We start from the raw sequence: 18,309 nt of genomic DNA on the forward strand, positions 1-18,309 counted from the left end.
TTCAGAGACTCCAATCTCTGTAGGGCAGTAGTTCTCAAACTTTTGTACTGCTGACCCCTTTCACCTAGCAAGCCTCTGAGTACAATCCCTTTTATAAATTAAAAACACTTTTTTATATATTTATCACCATTATAAACACTGGATGCAAAGCAGGGTTTGGGGTGGAGGCTGACAGCTCGTGACTCCCCATGTAATAACCTGGCGACCCCCTGAGGGGTCCCGACTCCCAGTTTGAGAACCCCTGCTTAAGGCAAGGACCTTCTCTTCAGGTTTCAACAGTGCTTAGCACAATGGGCTTCTGGTGCTGCTCGGGGCCTCCAGGAAGATGTTGTGCCATAAAATAAAGAGAATTATAAAAGCCAAAGTGGAGCCTGGTGCCTTGTTGTTCATCACAAACATTTATTTTGTTTTTTCTTGAATTTCTTCTTAGGACACATCTTCAAAAACTATCCAACCGCTGAAGTTCTCCGTTAAAGAGACAGTGTGCCTAGCATCAGAGAAACGCAACGTCAACCAATGTGAATTCAAACCAGACGGAGTATGGAACTCTGTGTGCACGGAGACATCTACACCTCTCGTCTATCTCATCTAACGCACATCTACACGGTGAGGTGACCGACAGGCTCTATTGGGTCTCCAAGCCCAATATGGGCACGAGTGAGATTGCATGAACTACAGTGCAATGATCATGGGCAAAGGGGCCAGCGTGACGTCTGTGCGTCCCAAAGTTCCACTTATGCCTTATTTTGAGTACTTTGATGGGGAGGGTCCTTGGGCTGACCATCTGCACCAGGGTGCATGTCACACGGAGTGCTCCAAATATCCTAGGCATTGTACAGAGAAATATGGAGATAAGGACTCTGCACAGAATATAAAAGATAGATGAGAGAAGGTAGAAGTAAGATGCTGAAAGAGGCAAAAGCTGAATCATGTCCGACATGTGTCTTGTAGCATCTCATCTTTTGTTTGTTTTTTTGTTCTGCTCTGTTTGGTCATCATTTAAACTAACATTTCTTCAGGCTGAGACTAGGGCTTATATGTACCTCCTAGAAGATGCGAGTCTCAAGCAGAGACAGAAAGGAAAGAAGGATGGTATGGTACAGTGTCTTTCCTACTGTACTCTGATTACAGATCCTTACACCCACACCTTGAATAGTGTGCGAAGTTCTGGTTGCCCCATCTCAAAAAAGATACTTTAGAATTGGCCAGATACAGAGAAGGGCAACAAAAATGATTAAGGGGATGGAACAGCTTCTATGAGGAGAGATCAGAAAAAAAGATGACTCAGGGAGGATGTGATAGAGGTCTATAAAATCTTGACTGGGGTGGAGAAAGTGAATAAGGAAGTGTTATTTATCCTAGGGGGCACCCAATGAAATTAATAGGCAGGAGGTTTAAAACAAACAAAAGGCAGTGCTTCTTCACACAACGCACAGTCAATCTGTGAAACTCATTGCCAGGAGATGTAATGAAGGCTACACACGTAACTGGATTCAAAAAAGAATTAGATAAGTTGATGGAGGATAGGTCCATCAATGGCTATTAGCCAAGATGGTCATGGATGCAGCCACGTGATCTAAGTATCCCTAAGCCTCTCACTGCCAGATGCTGGGGCTGGGATCCCTCAATAATTGCCCTGTTCTGTTCATTCCCTTTGAAGCACCTGGCATTGGCCACCGTCAGAAGACAGGATACTGGGCTAGTTGGACCATTGGTCTGACCCAGTATGGCCATTCTTACCCATGTCATAAACAACGTGCGCTCATGTTATAGCAGGAGGTGAATATCAGAAGTGAGGAAGATCTGGTTGGGATCAGCTTCCCACGGTACAAATGTTGATCCAAAGTTACCAGAGTTTCTTTGCCATGGGAATCTCTGTCACTGAGAACGGTTTCCATCAGCCCCTAGAGTTGTTCTACTGCTGAGGTCTCTTTTCTCTCCCTTGCAGTTGGTCAAAGACTGCTCTGGATTCTTCTCCACTGAACAGGACCCCCCTTCCATCATTATCAAATGCGAGGAGGCGTCTGAGGAGGTGAGTGGCCTAGACGGCCTCCTCTCTGCTCACGGCTGGGCTGAGGCAGGGTTAAGAGTTTCACTCGCTGAGATCCTGGCCAGGTATTTCACACTGCACAAGTGTCCCCAGAACAAGTGTCCAGCTCATCTGCTGGCAGCGAGTTGGCAAAGGCCTCCGGCCCATGAGCCTGGAGATGGAACCCTACAGCCGCCAGCAGAACCGCAGGGAGCAAATTCTAATCTCACGGGGATACGTAAGAAACCTAAAGCTCCATACGGTGCCTGGGAGCGGGGCAAGGGCAGGGGGGTCTGGGGAGGCTCCTCACCACCTACCTTTGTCTGGCAGTGACATTTACAAACGTCGTATGATGCAGACATTGAATGGCCCCTGGTCCCACACACCAGGCAAGAGGCCCCAGGCATGGCCCTTCCTTCTTGCTCTAGAACAGGGACCTGCCCAAGGTGGGCGTAAGGGTTACAGACAGTAAAAGGGGAGGGGATAAGGGCTGAGTCTATAATCATGGGCCTTCAATGGTACGGCCCTAGCACCCTGTCCCTCCAGCAGGCAAGCTTGTGCCCATCCCTCAGAGCCACAGAGCGATGTCACCCTCCATCCAGAGTTCAGCAGCAACATTAACTCCTGAAGGCTCCTCCTCTCCCTGCCTAGGCCCACAATGATGTTGGCTGCTCTCTGGAGAGGCTGTGTACACTGGGAATCCGAAGACCTGAGTTCTAATCCCTGCTCCGCCACTGACCCACCGTGTGACCTTAGGCAAATCACGCTGTCGCCTCTCTATCTAGACTTTAGTTCCTTAGTGCAGATACTGTCTGCCACTGTGTGTGTAGATACCGCACCTTGCATGATGGGGCCTCTAGGCATTAATAATAATAAATAAAGCACAAGAGAGACACAACAAACTAACATTCCTTGAACGTTTGGAGCCAATATCAGCCTGCATGGAGACGCTTACCCTTCTGTGCTCTTTTCCTTCTAGCCTAGACCCACTACAAGGCATAGAGCTAAAAATTCTTTACAGAAGTTGGTAACTTTCTTTGTAACTTTGGCACGAAAATCATACGGGGCATGCTCTCCAGTGTTGAGATGATCCAGGGAGAGAAGACATAAAAGCAACCTTGACCCTGATAGACCCAGCTGTGGCTCCATTTCTCCTCCTCTGGAAGCATCGTTAGAAGCAAGGCCGATAACAATCTGAACAACTTCAGAGCATCTGCTGCTACCTACCGCGTAGCAGCTGTTGCATTGCTGCTCACCAGGGCTCCTCTGCATAATAAACTACCATGCTGCAGACTTATACTGTTGTCCTCTCCTTTCACATTGTGGGAGGAGATTAGAGACATGAACCAGAGTGAGTCACTTGACAGTGCTACTGGCCAAGGAAAGACCCCGACTAAGAGTCACACGCCGTCTTTGTTAAGGAGAACCATCCCTGGCCCAATTGTAACCAAGATCCAGACACTAAGGCCTGGTCTACACTAAAGGGAAAAGTCGACCTAAGCTACGCAATTTGAGTTACGTGAATAGCGTAACTCAAATCAACATAGCTTAGATCTACTTACCGCGGGGTCCACACTCCGCGACATCAATGGGAGACGCTCTCCTGTCGCCTCCCCTTGCTCTTCTCGATCAGGTGGAGTACAGGAGTCGGCGGGAGAGCGATCGGCGGCCGAGTTAGCGGGTTTTCACTAGACCCGCTAAATCGAGTGCTGATGCATCGATCGCCACAGCGTTGATCCTCCGTTAAGTGTAGACAAACCATAAGGCCCAACTTGTTAAAAGTTACTAGGAATTTTGGGTGCCCAACACAGGATGTCCTCAAAGGGGCTTGGTTTTCCGAAAGTGCTGAGACCGCATCCTCTGAAAACGAAGCCCCTTCAAGATCTCTCTATTTGGGCACCCAAATGTTGACCTACCCAAAATCAACAGTCATTTTGGAAAATTTATGGCCCAGGACATATAATGATTTACAGACTGGGACTTTCACTCATCCACCACTTGATGGCACAATTGGGCTCAGGTGCCCTAAGGGAATGGGCATAACTAGCATCCACAGCCTTGGCCTCGGTCACTGAGGCACTTAGTTGGGTTAACAGTCACGTCATCTCCATTGTGGACTCACTCAGCCTCCCTGATTCACCACAGGTACCTGCCAGAAAGTGGGTAACGCCCCACACCCTGTTCATTCAATGACATAGGCAGGCCATAACTCCTCATCCCTAAAATAAATTAAACTACCATGTCTATGCTGATGACTAACAGATCCACCTCTCTACTCGAGACTAAAATCTCCTTCTGTCCAAATTAAAATCTCAGCCTGTCTCTGTGACATCTCCTTGTGGATGTCCAGCCGTCAGCTCAATCTAAACATGGTTAAAACAGAGCTCCTCATCTTCCCAGGACACGGGGCTAGATGGAGCTTTGGTCTGACCAAGTATGGCCATTCTTCTGTTCCCCACAAGCCTCCCCCGCTACCTGGCACTCCGGCCCACACCATGGCTGTCATCTTTGCCTCTGCCCTCTTGCTATGTCCTCACATCCAGGCCAATTCTAAACCTTGCCAATTCTTTCTGTATAATACCGCCAAGACACGGTCTTTCAGGTCCATCCACAGGGCTAAAATTCGTCCAAGTGCTCATCATCTTGATTAACGCCGCGTCCTTCTGTCTGGCCTTGATAAATGCGATCTTGCCCCACTAATACCCATTTAGATGCTGTGGCAAAGCTCGTTTTCCTAGCCTGTCTCTTTGACCACGCCGCCCCCCTCTTTGAATCCCTTCACTGCCTCTCCCTTCTCTATCACTTCCATCATGAGCTGCTCGTTTTCATTTTCAAGTCCCTTCACGGTCGATCCCCACCCTCCCTATCCTCTTCTCATTCACTACCAAGCTGTCGCCGCTCGCCTTTGGTGAGCCCATGTTGCTAGCCTCCATTGCCCACTCCTTTTCAAACAGGCACCTCCCTGCTTTCTCCCAGGCTGCCCCAGGCACTCGTGAGATGGCCACATAATCATCTGCCCAACCACCTCATTATCCGCCCGTAGCTCTCTCCTCAAAACGCTCCTTTGCCGTGATGCCTACGAAAAACAGCTAGGCCGCCGAAACCTCCACCTCTCCTGCTGACCAGTATTGTCTCATTGTTCCCTTGTCTGTCTGTCTCCAGCTGTTGTCCCTTGTCTTGTACTTAGACTGCAAGCTCCTTGGGGCAGGGACCATCTGGCTGTTCTGTGTTTGTACAGCGCCTAGCACAACGGGGTCCTGGTCCATGACTAGGACTCCTAGGTGCTACGGCCATACAAATCATCATCATCCTCATGAGCATGTAAAGAAATGACTAGCTCTGGGTTTAATGTACTCCAGCAAGGAGGGACTGACGGCATCCCGTGTTAAAGGCTTGCGGATACTCCGGGCCCTGTGCAGCCCCTCAAGCTGGAGCTGCCCCGAGGTTTCTCCCTACCAGACCCACCCACTACAGATCAGGCACCTAGCGCAGCTTTGAGCAAACCCACAGCTCCCTTCCCATCTCCCCATACACAGAGATCAGCAAAAGGACCCAAATCCCATAGCAGGGTCATTAAAGGTGCAAATTCCATCGTATTGAAAACACTGATGCTGTTCGGTCTGACACCAAAAATGATTCTGCCACCCTTTCGTTCTGGCCTTAAAACCGTATGAATCTAGGAGTCAGGATGGGGCCCTAGTACTGGAGACAGCCTGGAGAAATCACAATTTCAGTTCTTTGCACACTGACAAGGCTTCTGACGGTGTCTTTCAAACCTGGAGCAGGGAGTGCAGAAGCAGAAGGGGAGCTGGGCTCAGCATGAGCGGCAGCGTTGAACGTGCTCTGAGGCAGCAAATCCGAGGGGTGCGTGAATAAAAACCCAACAAGGCCTCTTCTAGGGTGTGCAAATTAGTTACACGGGGGAAAGACTGAAGCAGCTGAATGCTTCATCAGAGATGGTTTGCTTCAGACACGCCCATGGCCATATCTAGCCCCGGGTAAAATGGTGACGACTCTCTCAAGAGCCCTAAACCCTTAGCTTGCTGGTCAGCCTCCAACATTGCACTCTTGAGGTTTGACAAAGCCTAGATGTGGGATCTACTATAGCCCTCACCTCTGGAGGAAGATCGTGTGCTGCTATCAGGAAAATGATTAGGTGGAGTAACAGGCAGTGACAAAGGTTGGGAAATACTCATGGGGGAAATTCACCCCAGGCCAGAGGACCAGCACTGTGCACTACTTACATCCCACTTTAGCACTATCATCACAGGTGCCTAGACCAGCCCTTTGCACAGGGATGCAGGTAGGACGTCCGGTCACTAAGGGGGTCCTCAAGGTGACAGAATCCCTGCCGGAGCCATCAAGTGCCCAGGACAGCACTCATGCTGCACCTACCCTTAGAAAAGGGCACTGTGCTTCCTACGCTGCACCTGATGAGCACTGGCAGGACCTCCACAGAACCCATCCCCTTTCGGGGTGGCTCATAGCCCCGAGGACACTAGGAAGGGGCAGCCTCTGTGCTCAGGGGATGGGAGGATTTGGTGCTCTGGGCCCTGGAGTCCACCCCCACAGATGACTACGGTATGACCACAGCACTTTACATAGCACTACATGTGCTGTTAAACATCTGCCACGCACCAGACCAGAGGTGGCTGCATTTCACTAAACTAAAAGGTTGTTACAAGGAGGAGGGAGAAGAATTGTTCTTAACCTCTGAGGCTAGGACAAGAAGCAATGGGCTTAAATTGCAGCAAGGGAGGTTTAGCTTGGACATTAGGAAAAACTTTCTGTCAGGGTAGTTAAGCACTGGAATAAATTGCTTAGGGAGGTTATGGAATCTTCATCATTGGGGATTTTTAAGAGCAGGTTGGACAAACACTTGTCTGGGGTGGTCTAGATAATACTTAGTCCTGCCATGAGTGCAGGGGACTAGATGACCTCTCGAGGTCCCTTCCAGTCCTATAATTCTAATCTCCATATTATGGACGAGCAGCCGTGAGACCAGAGCGAAACTTGTGTCAAACAGGGAATAACACTGTGAATCTCTCTTCCATTTTTATGTCTAAGGCCTGGTTTTCAGAACAGCTGAGCACCCAAATCTCCTAGTGCAGTCAGTGGGAGCTGCGGGTGTTCAGCATCTCTGAAGGTCACACTGTACTTTGTCAGGTACTTTGGCAGCTTTGAAGAAAGCTCCTAACCAGCTGAGGCAGCCTGGCTTTGTGGTTAATGAAGCAGAGTTGTGGGATCAATTCCCTGCTCTACCACAGAATCCTTGTGTGACCTTGGTCACTTCTCTGTGTCTCGGTTATCTGTACGTGATGTAACATCCCTGGACAGCGGGTTGTCTGTGGGCATTGGACCCTCTGACTCTAAAATCATGAGCATAAACTGCTACACCTGGACTAGAGGGCCACAATGTGAGACATGGTATGAGCATGTGTTACATGTAGTTTGGAGACAATCATATCTTGTCTCTTTAGGTTGGAAGCTCTTCAAGGTAGGTATTGTGGCTTACTATGTAGATTTAGAGCACCTAAGTCCCAATCTTGGCTGGAGCCACTGGCTGCAACAACAGCAGAAATAAGAATAATTTAACTGTATTACTGCATCATTATAAAACCTCCACAAGAAGAAACCAGGCACCTTTCAGAGCATAAACCTGCAGGGAAATTCAAATTCCAGCAGAGAGAGAGAAAGAAATATCATTGCCGGAAACAAATCAAGCCATAGAAGTAAAGAACATCAGAGCTGCTACATCTCATGAGCTCACAGGGGAGTTTGGGCACGAACTAAGATCTGAGCTCCAGAATAGCAATGTTCTGCTCCCAGAGCCTGGGTGATTGGTTGGCGTTACAAATCCATTTCATTTCATTTTGGCATCCCATGCAGCAGACAGGATTCCCGGTCGGTGGTTGCAGAGAAAGCATTTGATTGAGTAAAATGAACACGTTTATTTCACACGTTAGCTACCTTTGGATCCAGGGGGCTGATCCAAAACTCACGGTCAGCGGAAAGACTCCCCTTCAGTTCAATGGGGTTCACACAAGGCGCTACCTTCGCATACCACTGCCCTTGAAGTCCACCTGTCACATCTCTAAACTAACTCCTCTGGCACTTTCTGAGAGCATCTTACGTTTCAGTCCAATCTGTATTTGTAAAGGGCTCTGAACAGGAAAAGCACCAAATGTCCTGGGCCAGACACCCAGCTGATGTCAATGGAACTAAACTAATTTACACCAGCTCAGCATCTGGCTTTTCAAGTGCTGTTGGAGACCGGACAGTTAAAAGCCGTGCTGCCTTTCACAGGCAGCGGGAGACTTCTGCACCGACCTGCACAGGTACATAGGAAAGCGTCAATTCCGCTTGATTATACCAGGCTGGCGTCAGCTGTAAAAATATCCTGAGTCTGTTACCTGGGCCTGTGTGTCACTGAGAACCCAGCTGAATGTGAAGCCCTGAACTGTAATTGGGGAAACAAGAGACGATGGCTTCATCTTTTCTTCTGCCAGTAGCATCTCCCCTCTCCTCCTCCTCCTCCCAGCATGTGTGTGCACTAATCCAGCCAGGGTTTGAGCGATAAAGAAACCGCCCTGCACCCACCACTCTAGCTGAGCTCTCCCCTCTGTGCATGCACTAGCACCCTGGCCAGCTGCAATTTCCTGTAAGTGCAAGGGGAACGCTGCAGCCTTGGGCAAAACCCAAGTAGCCAATCAATCACCATCCATCTTACCTGAGGTACCAGAGGAGGCAGCGCATAAAAAGGTTTCCCTGGAGCCACAGGGCTGCATGTCCACCCCTCGCTGAAAGGCCTAGGACCAAGGCTGGAGAGAGGCTGGGGAGTCCTAATGATGCTCAGGGTGGCCGTAGCAACCACCACGTCACCTCTGCCGCACACGGAGCTACGAAGTGGCTGTTTCTCACGCTGTAGACCTCTACAACCAAAAGGCAGCTGGAGACTCTCTCTTCCGGCTCCTAGAGGCAGACCCTCAGCCTGGATGGGTAAGTACCCAGGGGATAATCAGGAGGTCAGACTAGATGATCGAATGGTCCCTTCTGGCCTTAAAATCTAATGAATTACTTCGGAGCCCAGATGTGCATTAGCTGCTGATTGAAATCATGGACTCTGAGCTTCTGCATACTCAGGCCAAGTCAAACAGGGGTCCAAGCATCCGGTCGGGCATTACACTCCTCCAGCAAGGGGCAGACAAAAGCCCTGAGCTACTACTGATTTCCACACTTGCAAGATCAGGCCCTGTTGTTTCAAACTAGAAAAAAGTGCTGACACCAGGTTGTAGTCTCTGTCGGGTGGCTGACGGCCGGTGCTGGGCTACTAGACATCAGGCCTGATCCAAAGCCCATGGAAGTCAACGGAAAGACTCCCAGTGACTTCAGGGGCCTTGGGATCAAGCCCATCCTGCTGGTGAATTGCACCACAGTGGGGTCTGGAACATTGCTGCTCCCCCAAAAGACTTTGTTTTGGTCTTTTATATCATAGATATTTGTCTTTTCATTTAATATCTTAGGACGGAAATTCTCAAAGCACTCAAGAGCTGAACTTCCTCATTAAAGAGACCGGGTGTCTAGTGTCGGAGAAAGCCGTTCCGGAGCAGTGTGACTTCAAAGAGGATGGGGTAAGGAGAATTGGGATGTTTCTTACTATTTGCATTACAGTTGAATGTAGAAACCCCAACCAACGGCAGGGCTGCATTGTGGTAGGCTCCAAAGAACCTGCTCCAAAGATCTTATGGTCTAAACCAAGAGCAGGAGGTGAAACACATGAAGTGACTTGACTTGTCCAGGCTCACACAGCAGTGCCAGGAATAAAGTCCTGGTCTCCTGATGCCCAGCCCAGTGCCCTGTCCACTGGGCCAAGCTGCTTCCCTATGACTTCATTGTTTCAATCTGATTTAACACCCATGTCTTAAAAAATCCTGCAGATCACGGATCAGCTCAGTCACGGTTCTTCAGACCTTATATAAGGAACATTATCTCAGAGAGGTCCCCCACCCAAAGCCCAGGCCCTCACTCCAAGTACAAATAACACAGAATGGTACTTTCCAACGGATTGGTCAGTGCTGTGCATGAAAAAATTTCTGTTGACATTTTATGGTTATGAGTTTAAATATCTAAGAGTCGGGTATGCGGGGAGGGGGAGAGTGACAATTTTCAGAGTAACGTTAACTTATCCACATGGCACCTATCTATACAGTAATGTTTCTGATAAGTGGCAAATATAACACGACAGACTGTTAAATGCACTATGTTACACACACCATATTGAAGTCTAGAAGATTCAACATATATGTTGCATTTTCCTCATCCAGAGCTGCCAAAGCACTTCCCAAATATTAATGAATTATTCCTAATGATGAGGGCAATTAACCATTGGAACCACTTCCCAAGTGGTGGGCCCTCCAGCACTTGGTGTCTTTATATCAGAACTAGATGGCTCTTTCTCAAAGGTCTGCTTTAGTCAACCCTGGGTTATTGGGTTTGATGCAGCAATCACTGGGTGAAATTCTCTCGCCTGCATTATGCAAGAGGTCAGATTAGATGATCACATTGTGGCCTCAAAATCTATTAATTTCCCTGCGAGGCAGGTCAGTATTATTAGCCTCATTTACAGGTGGGTAAACTGAGGCACAGAGCGGGGAAACAACTGCAGAGCAGAACGTTGTAAGGAGCTGTTACTAGATTGCAATCATAGTGCTCGGACTGCTGCCGGGTCTCTCTGTGCCCACAGGTGGGAATATGTGGGGACAACGACTCAGCACCAGGAAAAACAACGTGATCTACTGAGCTAAGGTTAGGACTGAGAGCAAGAAACTCCTCTGATCGGCCACTGACCCACTCAGCGGCCTTGGCCAAGTCCTTCAAAAACTCTGTGCCTCAGTTTTTCCATCTGTGACATGGGGATAAAAATATTCACATTCCTTCCTAAAAGTCGAGGACTGTAGCTATACCAAGATTTATTCCAGATGGGGGCAGGAGTGCAGAGACAATGGAACACATGGGAAACATGAGGCCAAGAGACAGAGAGCAGAGATAGCAGATGCAAGAGCATGGAGTGAACTGGAGAGAGACGAAATCAGAGGGAAGGGAATGGTGCTTTTCAGAGGGGAAAAAAGGAGGTTATAGAGGGGGAAAGCCTAATGAAGCAGTGGTCTGGAGCTGGCCAGAATGTGTTGGACATGCTGGAGAGAATCATAGAATCATAGATTCTAGGACTGGAAGGGACCTCGAGAGGTCATCGAGTCCAGTCCCCTGCCCGCATGGCAGGACCAAATACTGTCTAGACCATCCCTGATAGACATTTATCTAACCTACTCTTAAATATCTCCAGAGACGGAGATTCCACAACCTCCCTAGGCAATTTATTCCAGTGTTTAACCACCCTGACAGTTAGGAACTTTTTCCTAATGTCCAACCTAGACCTCCCTTGCTGCAGTTTAAACCCGTTGCTTCTTGTTCTAGCCTTAGAGGCTAAGGTGAACAAGTTCTCTCCCTCCTCCTCATGACACCCTGTTAGATACCTGTAAACTGCTATCATGTCCCCTCTCAGTCTTCTCTTCTCCAAACTAAACAAACCCAGTTCTTTCAGCCTTCCTTCATAGGTCATGTTCTCAAGACCTTTAATCATTCTTGTTGCTCTTCTTTGGACCCTTTCCAATTTCTCCACATCTTTTTTAAAATGCGGCGCCCAGAACTGGACACAATACTCCAGCTGAGGCCTAACCAGAGCAGAGTAGAGCGGAAGAATGACTTCTCGTGTCTTGCTCACAACACACCTGTTAATGCATCCCAGAATCATGTTTGCTTTTTTTGCAACAGCATCACACTGTTGACTCATATTTAGCTTGTGGTCCACTATAACCCCTAGATCCTTTTCTGCCATACTCCTTCCTAGACAGTCTTTTCCCATTCTGTATGTGTGAAATTGATTTTTCCTTCCTAAGTGGAGCACTTTGCATTTGTCTTTGTTAAACTTCATCCTGTTTAACTCAGACCATTTCTCCAATTTGTCCAGATCATTTTGAATTATGACCCTGTCCTCCAAAGTAGTTGCAATCCCTCCCAGTTTGGTATCATCCGCAAACTTAATAAGCGTACTTTCTATGCCAATATCTAAGTCGTTGATGAAGATATTGAACAGAGCCGGTCCCAAAACAGACCCCTGCGGAACCCCACTCGTTACGCCTTTCCAGCAGGATTGGGAACCATTAATAACAACTCTCTGAGTACGGTTATCCAGCCAGTTATGCACCCACCTTATAGTAGCCCCATCTAATTTGTATTTGCCTAGTTTATCGATAAGAATATCATGCGAGACCGTATCAAATGCCTTACTAAAGTCTAGGTATACCACATCCACCGCTTCACCCTTATCCACAAGGCTCGTTATTCTATCAAAGAAAGCTATCAGATTGGTTTGACATGATTTGTTCTTCACAAATCCATGCTGGCTGTTCCCTATCACCTTACCACCTTCCAAGTGTTTGCAGATGATTTCCTTAATTACTTGCTCCATTATCTTCCCTGGCACAGAAGTTAAACTAACTGGTCTGTAGTTACCTGGGTTGTTTTTATTTCCCTTTTTATAGATGGGCACTATATTTGCCCTTTTCCAGTCTTCTGGAATCTCTCCCGTCTCCCATGACTTTCCAAAGATAATAGCTAGAGGCTCAGATACCTCCTCTATTAGCTCCTTGAGTATTCTAGGATGCATTTCATCAGGCCCGGGTGACTTGCAGGCATCTAACTTTTCTAAGTGATTTTTAACTTGTTCTTTTTTTATTTTATCCGCTAAACCTACCCCCTTCCCATTATCATTCACTATGTTAGGCATTGCTTCAGACTTCTCGGTGAAGACCGAAACAAAGAAGTCATTAAGCATCTCTGCCATTTCCAAGTTTCCTGTTACTGTTTCTCCCTCTTCACTAAGCAGTGGGCCTACCCTGTCTTTGGTCTTCCTCTTGCTTCTAATGTATTGATAAAAAGTCTTCTTGTTTCCTTTTATTCCTGTAGCTAGTTTGAGCTCATTTTGGGCCTTTGCCTTTCTAATCTTGCCCCTGCATTCCTGTGTTGTTTGCCTATATTCCTCCTTTGTAATCTGTCCTAGTTTCCATTTTTTATATGACTCCTTTTTATTTTTTAGATCGTGCAAGATCTCATGGTTAAGCCAAGGTGGTCTTTTGCCACATTTTTCTATCTTTCCTAACCAGCGGAATAGCTTGCTTTTGGGCCCTTAATAGTGTCCCTTTGAAAAACTGCCAACTCTCCTCAGTTGTTTTTCCCCTCAGTCTTGATTCCCATGGGACCTTACCTATCAGCTCTCTGAGCTTCCCAAAATCTGCCTTCCTGAAATCCATTGTCTCTATTTTGCTGTTCTCCCTTCTACCCTTCGTTAGAATTGCAAACTCTATGATTTCATGATCACTTTCACCCAGGCTGCCTTCTACTTTCACATTCTCAACGAGTTCCTCCCTATTTGTTAAAATCAAGTCTAGAACAGCTTCCCCCCTAGTAGCTTTTTCAACCTTCTGAAATAAAAAGTTGTCTCCAATGCAGTCCAAGAATTTGTTGGATAGTCTGTGCCCCGCTGTGTTATTTTCCCAACATATATCCGGATAGTTGAAGTCCCCCATCACCACCAAATCTTGGGCTTTGGATGATTTTGTTAGTTGCTTGAAAAAAGCCTCATCCACCTCTTCCCCCTGGTTAGGTGGCCTGTAGTAGACTCCTAGCATGACATCTCCCTTGTTTTTTGCCCCTTTAAGCCTAACCCAGAGACTCTCAACACTTCCGTCTCCTATGTCCATCTCTACCTCAGTCCAAGTGTGTACATTTTTAATATATAAGGCAACACCTCCTCCCTTTTTCCCCTGTCTATCCTTCCTGAGCAAGCTGTAAGAGGGAAAGGGGAGATTAAAGAAATGGAAGAAGGAAATAAGACAAGATACATTCACCTTCTAGGTGACAGAGTTTTTTCTGCTCCTTTATTGTAGATGGCCCCTAGCCCCAGCAGATGCCCCTAGCCCCGTGAGTGTGAGCAGCTCCCCTTCTCCTGCCACAGAGCAGGCTGGTGGGAGCTTCTCGCCTAGTCTCCCTTGCTCACCCCAAGCACTTAGCATACAGGACACAGACTGGTTCCAGTCCCTGCGTTTGGAAGTTAGCAAACCCACCCGGTTGTAGCTCCAGGCCCTGCCCTCCCTCTGGCCGCATGGGCGGCTGTCTCTGCATTCAATCCAGCTGTTATGCACCAGGAGAGCCTGAGTTACTCCTACTGTTGGTTCCCTGATCACTTTTGCATGCAAGACACCTGGGATGAGGGGCCATTAGCACCTTTCAGCATAGCATTATCATGCCCACGTTGTAACGTCCCTAGTTTAGCACCAGACCAGGAGGCAGCTAACAGGGACACAGCCCAGGAGGTATCAACAAACAACTTTGCTGCAGCTTCTCAGAGACCAAACTATCTGAACTCTGTGGAGCCAGTTCCACTTCCTGGCACGTGCTACCGTCAAGGCACACTCCACCACAGGAGACTGCTGGCCACCAGCGGCTGATTTCCATATATTTCAGAAGGGAGTGGGGTGGTCCCTGCCCCAGGGAGATCAGTCTATACCTCAGCAGACCCACCCGAGGTGCAAGGTCTGCTCCCAACACCAGGGCTGCGGAGATGAATGAACTGAGCCTTGACCTCTTCCCTGCCTTTACTGAGCTCTTTTCACCTTTACTCCCTGGCAGCTGGTGAGAGACTGTTCAGGATACATCTTCCCCGAGCAGCAGCCGGCCACCATCCTGATCACCTGCGACACAGTGGCTGAGGAGGTAAGGAAGGTTTCCGCTCAGGTGACCGGCTGAGGGACCTGCATGGTCATCGTAGGGGCCTGGCAGAGTCAGGGCGCCCTTATCCAGCTGGGTTCCTGGCCAGGGATTCCACACGGCATTGGCTTGGGGCATACTCCCATTGGACAAACAGATCCACATGTGCCAAAGAAAGGTGCCATGCTAGGATCTACGGAGTTCACATGGGGCTGAAAGGTAGGCAGGAAAGGGCGGGGTCTTAGGGCCCCTCTAGGCCACCTGCTTCTAGATGGGCCTGATGGGCTAGTGACTTTGGGAACGTTATGGGATGAAGATCCCGATTACAGCAGGGGATGTCCCCATGCCCACTCAACAGCCCCAGCAAGGTTCTTCCCTCTTCACCTTCCCAGAGAGGTGGGGAGCAGCTGCAGTGTCTGGATCTTTACCTTTGGGCCACTATGAAAGTTCTTCTCCAGAACATCAGCCCTTCCACTCCCCATCCCTCACAGCGCCCCTAACACATGGCCCTTTCCCGGTCAAGAGGGCAGGAGTCGCACGCAGAGACAGACCTCAGCTGGGGCAAAGGGGCAAAACTCTACAGAACTCAACAGAGCTGAGGATCTGGCCTGCCCTCTAAGGCTGCTCTGTTCCCCAAAGGTGTGATTGCAACAGCAGGGTTTTCCCCCCACATCCCAGTGTGCAAGTATCATCTCCTCCGGGCCCCCAGCTCTTCCTGGCCCCAGGATCGGGAGCGAAAAATCGCCCTTGAAACTCAAGAGCTCCCTCTTAGGGCAATGCAAAGCAAGTAGGGACGGGACGGTGCTGTTCTCAGAGGAGAACCCAGCGACACCTAACGACATTCCCTCCCCCCTAGATCATAAGTGCCAGACAGAGGAGTGGAGTTCTCGGAGCGTCGGGTAGACTGGCTCCCTGTCTCCCTGCAACCCCTTACGAATGTGCTTTTCTCTCTCTAGCCTCCTCGTGTCCGGCGGTCCCGGTTTGGAAGGTTTTTCAAAAAAGTGAGGAAGCAGCTCGGCCGGGTTCTCCGCAACTCCCGCATCACACTTGGGGGACGAATGAGATTCTAAGGCAGAACGGGGAGAAAGGCGCAAACGTCCCCAAACTTCCCCACAGCCACTACTGCTCCATGTGTCTGAGCTGCACGTCTGGCTCGATCCTGTCCCTTAGAGTCTCAATATAATAAATTTAAAAAGCGACAAAGAGTCCTGTGGCACCTTATAGACTAACAGACGTATTGGAGCATAAGCTTTCGTGGGTGAATACTCACTTCATCGGATGCATGTGTATAATATAATAATAAATATAATTAGGGTGACCAGACAACAAGTGTGAAAAATCGGGACAGGGGTGGGGGGTAATAGGAGCCTATATAAGAAAAAGCCCCAAAAATCGGGACTGTCCCTATAAAATCGGGACATCTGGTCATCCTAAATATAATAAATGGTCATTTTCAGTGGGTTGTATGTCACTCGCCTTCTCTTTATGTCCCAACCCTCCTCCATGCCTCTCCTTTGTGTCACATGAAGGGGCGGGGAAACGTGACCAGTGCGTCACCTGACCATGCTATTAGCCAATGGAAGGTCCCGGTGAGGAGATGTCATGGTCTAGTCTCCACCGTTGCTAAGGGTAATACTCCAGCTCAGAAACTCAATGCACATAATGGGTTTATCACCTGGCACTTCGACTAGCACAACACCAGACTGGGAGAACTAAGCCAAGTACCAAGGGTTGATGGGGGACTAGGTGTGACCTGCATGTGCGGCTATTAATTCAGTCCAGGAGGATGGGAGTGACCCAGATGTGGCAGCCAGGGCTTGCCCCACCCAATAAGTGGTATCATCCGCATCCTAAACAACCAAATGCCGGCCAGGTTTAGAATACCCCTAGCAATCCCGCCCCAACTGACCATATGGGGAGTAGCTCCCTGCCGCATTGTGCATCAGCAACACAGGGGATGAGAGAACTCCACCCACATCCCCACCCCACTCCACCCCTTGCACAGGAAGAGAAATAAGAAGGGAAGGAGAAAGAAAAGAGACCGCATGAGTGCACAGTGACCCCTCCCCTGCCAGAAACACATCCTCTGCAAACACAACAGCTGACCACACATCCCGCTTGACGACAGAGCTGGCTCGGGAGGGGACCGCACAATGGGTATATCGGGAGCAGAGCAGAGGGATGGGCACTGGGATTGGTGAAGCAGTCAGCTGGCAGGGAAGTGAACTACAGAGCAGGACTGTTAGACCCGTCCCCAGAGCTGCACACTCAAGAGGCTGAGATGTATCGTTACAAGAAGCCAGGCATCCTACTGCCTGTATCGACCCCCTTGCCCTTCCTGCAATTGAGAGGCATTCTTAGCACGTGTGAGCTGCTATCAACCTGGTCCTTCTGTCCGTAACAAGTCCATGGGACTGCCACACTGAAGAGGTGCAGTGAGGAGGGGGTGTGCTGGAGGGTGGGCCAGTGGACAAGGTGCTGGACTAACACTTGGGAGGCCAGGGTTCCAGGCAAGTCAATGAATCTAGCCGTGCCTCAGTTCCCCACCTGTAAAGCAAGGAGGACGCTGCCCTGCCTGGCTGGACTGCTGAGATGATCACGTCATTAATGCTGGTGAGGCGCTCAGATGTTACAGTGATGAGGCTAGACAGGTAACTGCCCCCCAGCGTTAATTCAGGGCAGCGCCGCGATGCACGCCCGCATTTGGGAGCGAACGTGTGACAGACACAGGACCTCCCTCACAGTCTGCAGGGCCCTGCTTAATGCAGCCACTGTCGAACAGGGAGCACCGTCCGCACCCCTTGTAAAGATCAGTTTCTTCGCGTCTCTCTTTGCAGGGGCCCACCCAGGACCTGCCCCTTTGCTGCAAATCTCCCTTGCTACCAAAAGGAGGGAAGGAAACAAATTTTAGTGTTATGCAAAAACACAAGAGGTGCCACTCCGAACCGCGCTCTCCTCCTCCGTTCTCCTAGAGCAGCGATACTCAGACCTCAGGAGCCAAATTAGCAATCAACATTACCCAGAAGAGCCACCATTTTGGGACTCCATTGTTTCATTTACTACAGCGCTCTAGATCGATATTTAAAGAGGATGACGGGGAAACACGCAGTTTATAGATTATTCTCACAGCAAAACAGTCAGCAGCGAACCAGCTGAGCGGCGAACAGCAGAGGCTAACAGCAGGAGTTTGCCTGGGAGTTCGCTTGGGGAGAGCTCACTGAGGCTTTCATCTGCAGGTTTCTCCGAGTAGTTCCTGCAACAGTTGAGGAAGCTCTTAAGAGGACGGTGATATGGAAGGTGAGCGATCAGCTGTTGTAACCTGCACAGGTTGTGCCATGTTTGTCTTTCTTCCGCAGGACAGAAGTGACTTTGTCTGTACAAAGTGCAAGCTGGTCTCCATATTGGAGGAGAAGGTTCGAGGGCTGGAGAAACAAGTATCGACTCTGCGTTGCATA

The 18,309-nt window shown here is 49.1% G+C and overlaps 1 pseudogene; it reads left to right on the forward strand.

Annotated features, from left to right (window-relative positions):
- The first annotated feature begins 540 nt into the window (after window positions 1-540).
- On the forward strand, window positions 541-18,016 carry LOC135981075 (cathelicidin-2-like; annotated as a pseudogene).
- The last annotated feature ends 293 nt before the right edge of the window (window positions 18,017-18,309 follow it).

Source organism: Chrysemys picta, chromosome 2 (assembly GCF_011386835.1).
Source record: "Chrysemys picta bellii isolate R12L10 chromosome 2, ASM1138683v2, whole genome shotgun sequence".
Taxonomy (NCBI): domain Eukaryota; kingdom Metazoa; phylum Chordata; order Testudines; family Emydidae; genus Chrysemys; species Chrysemys picta.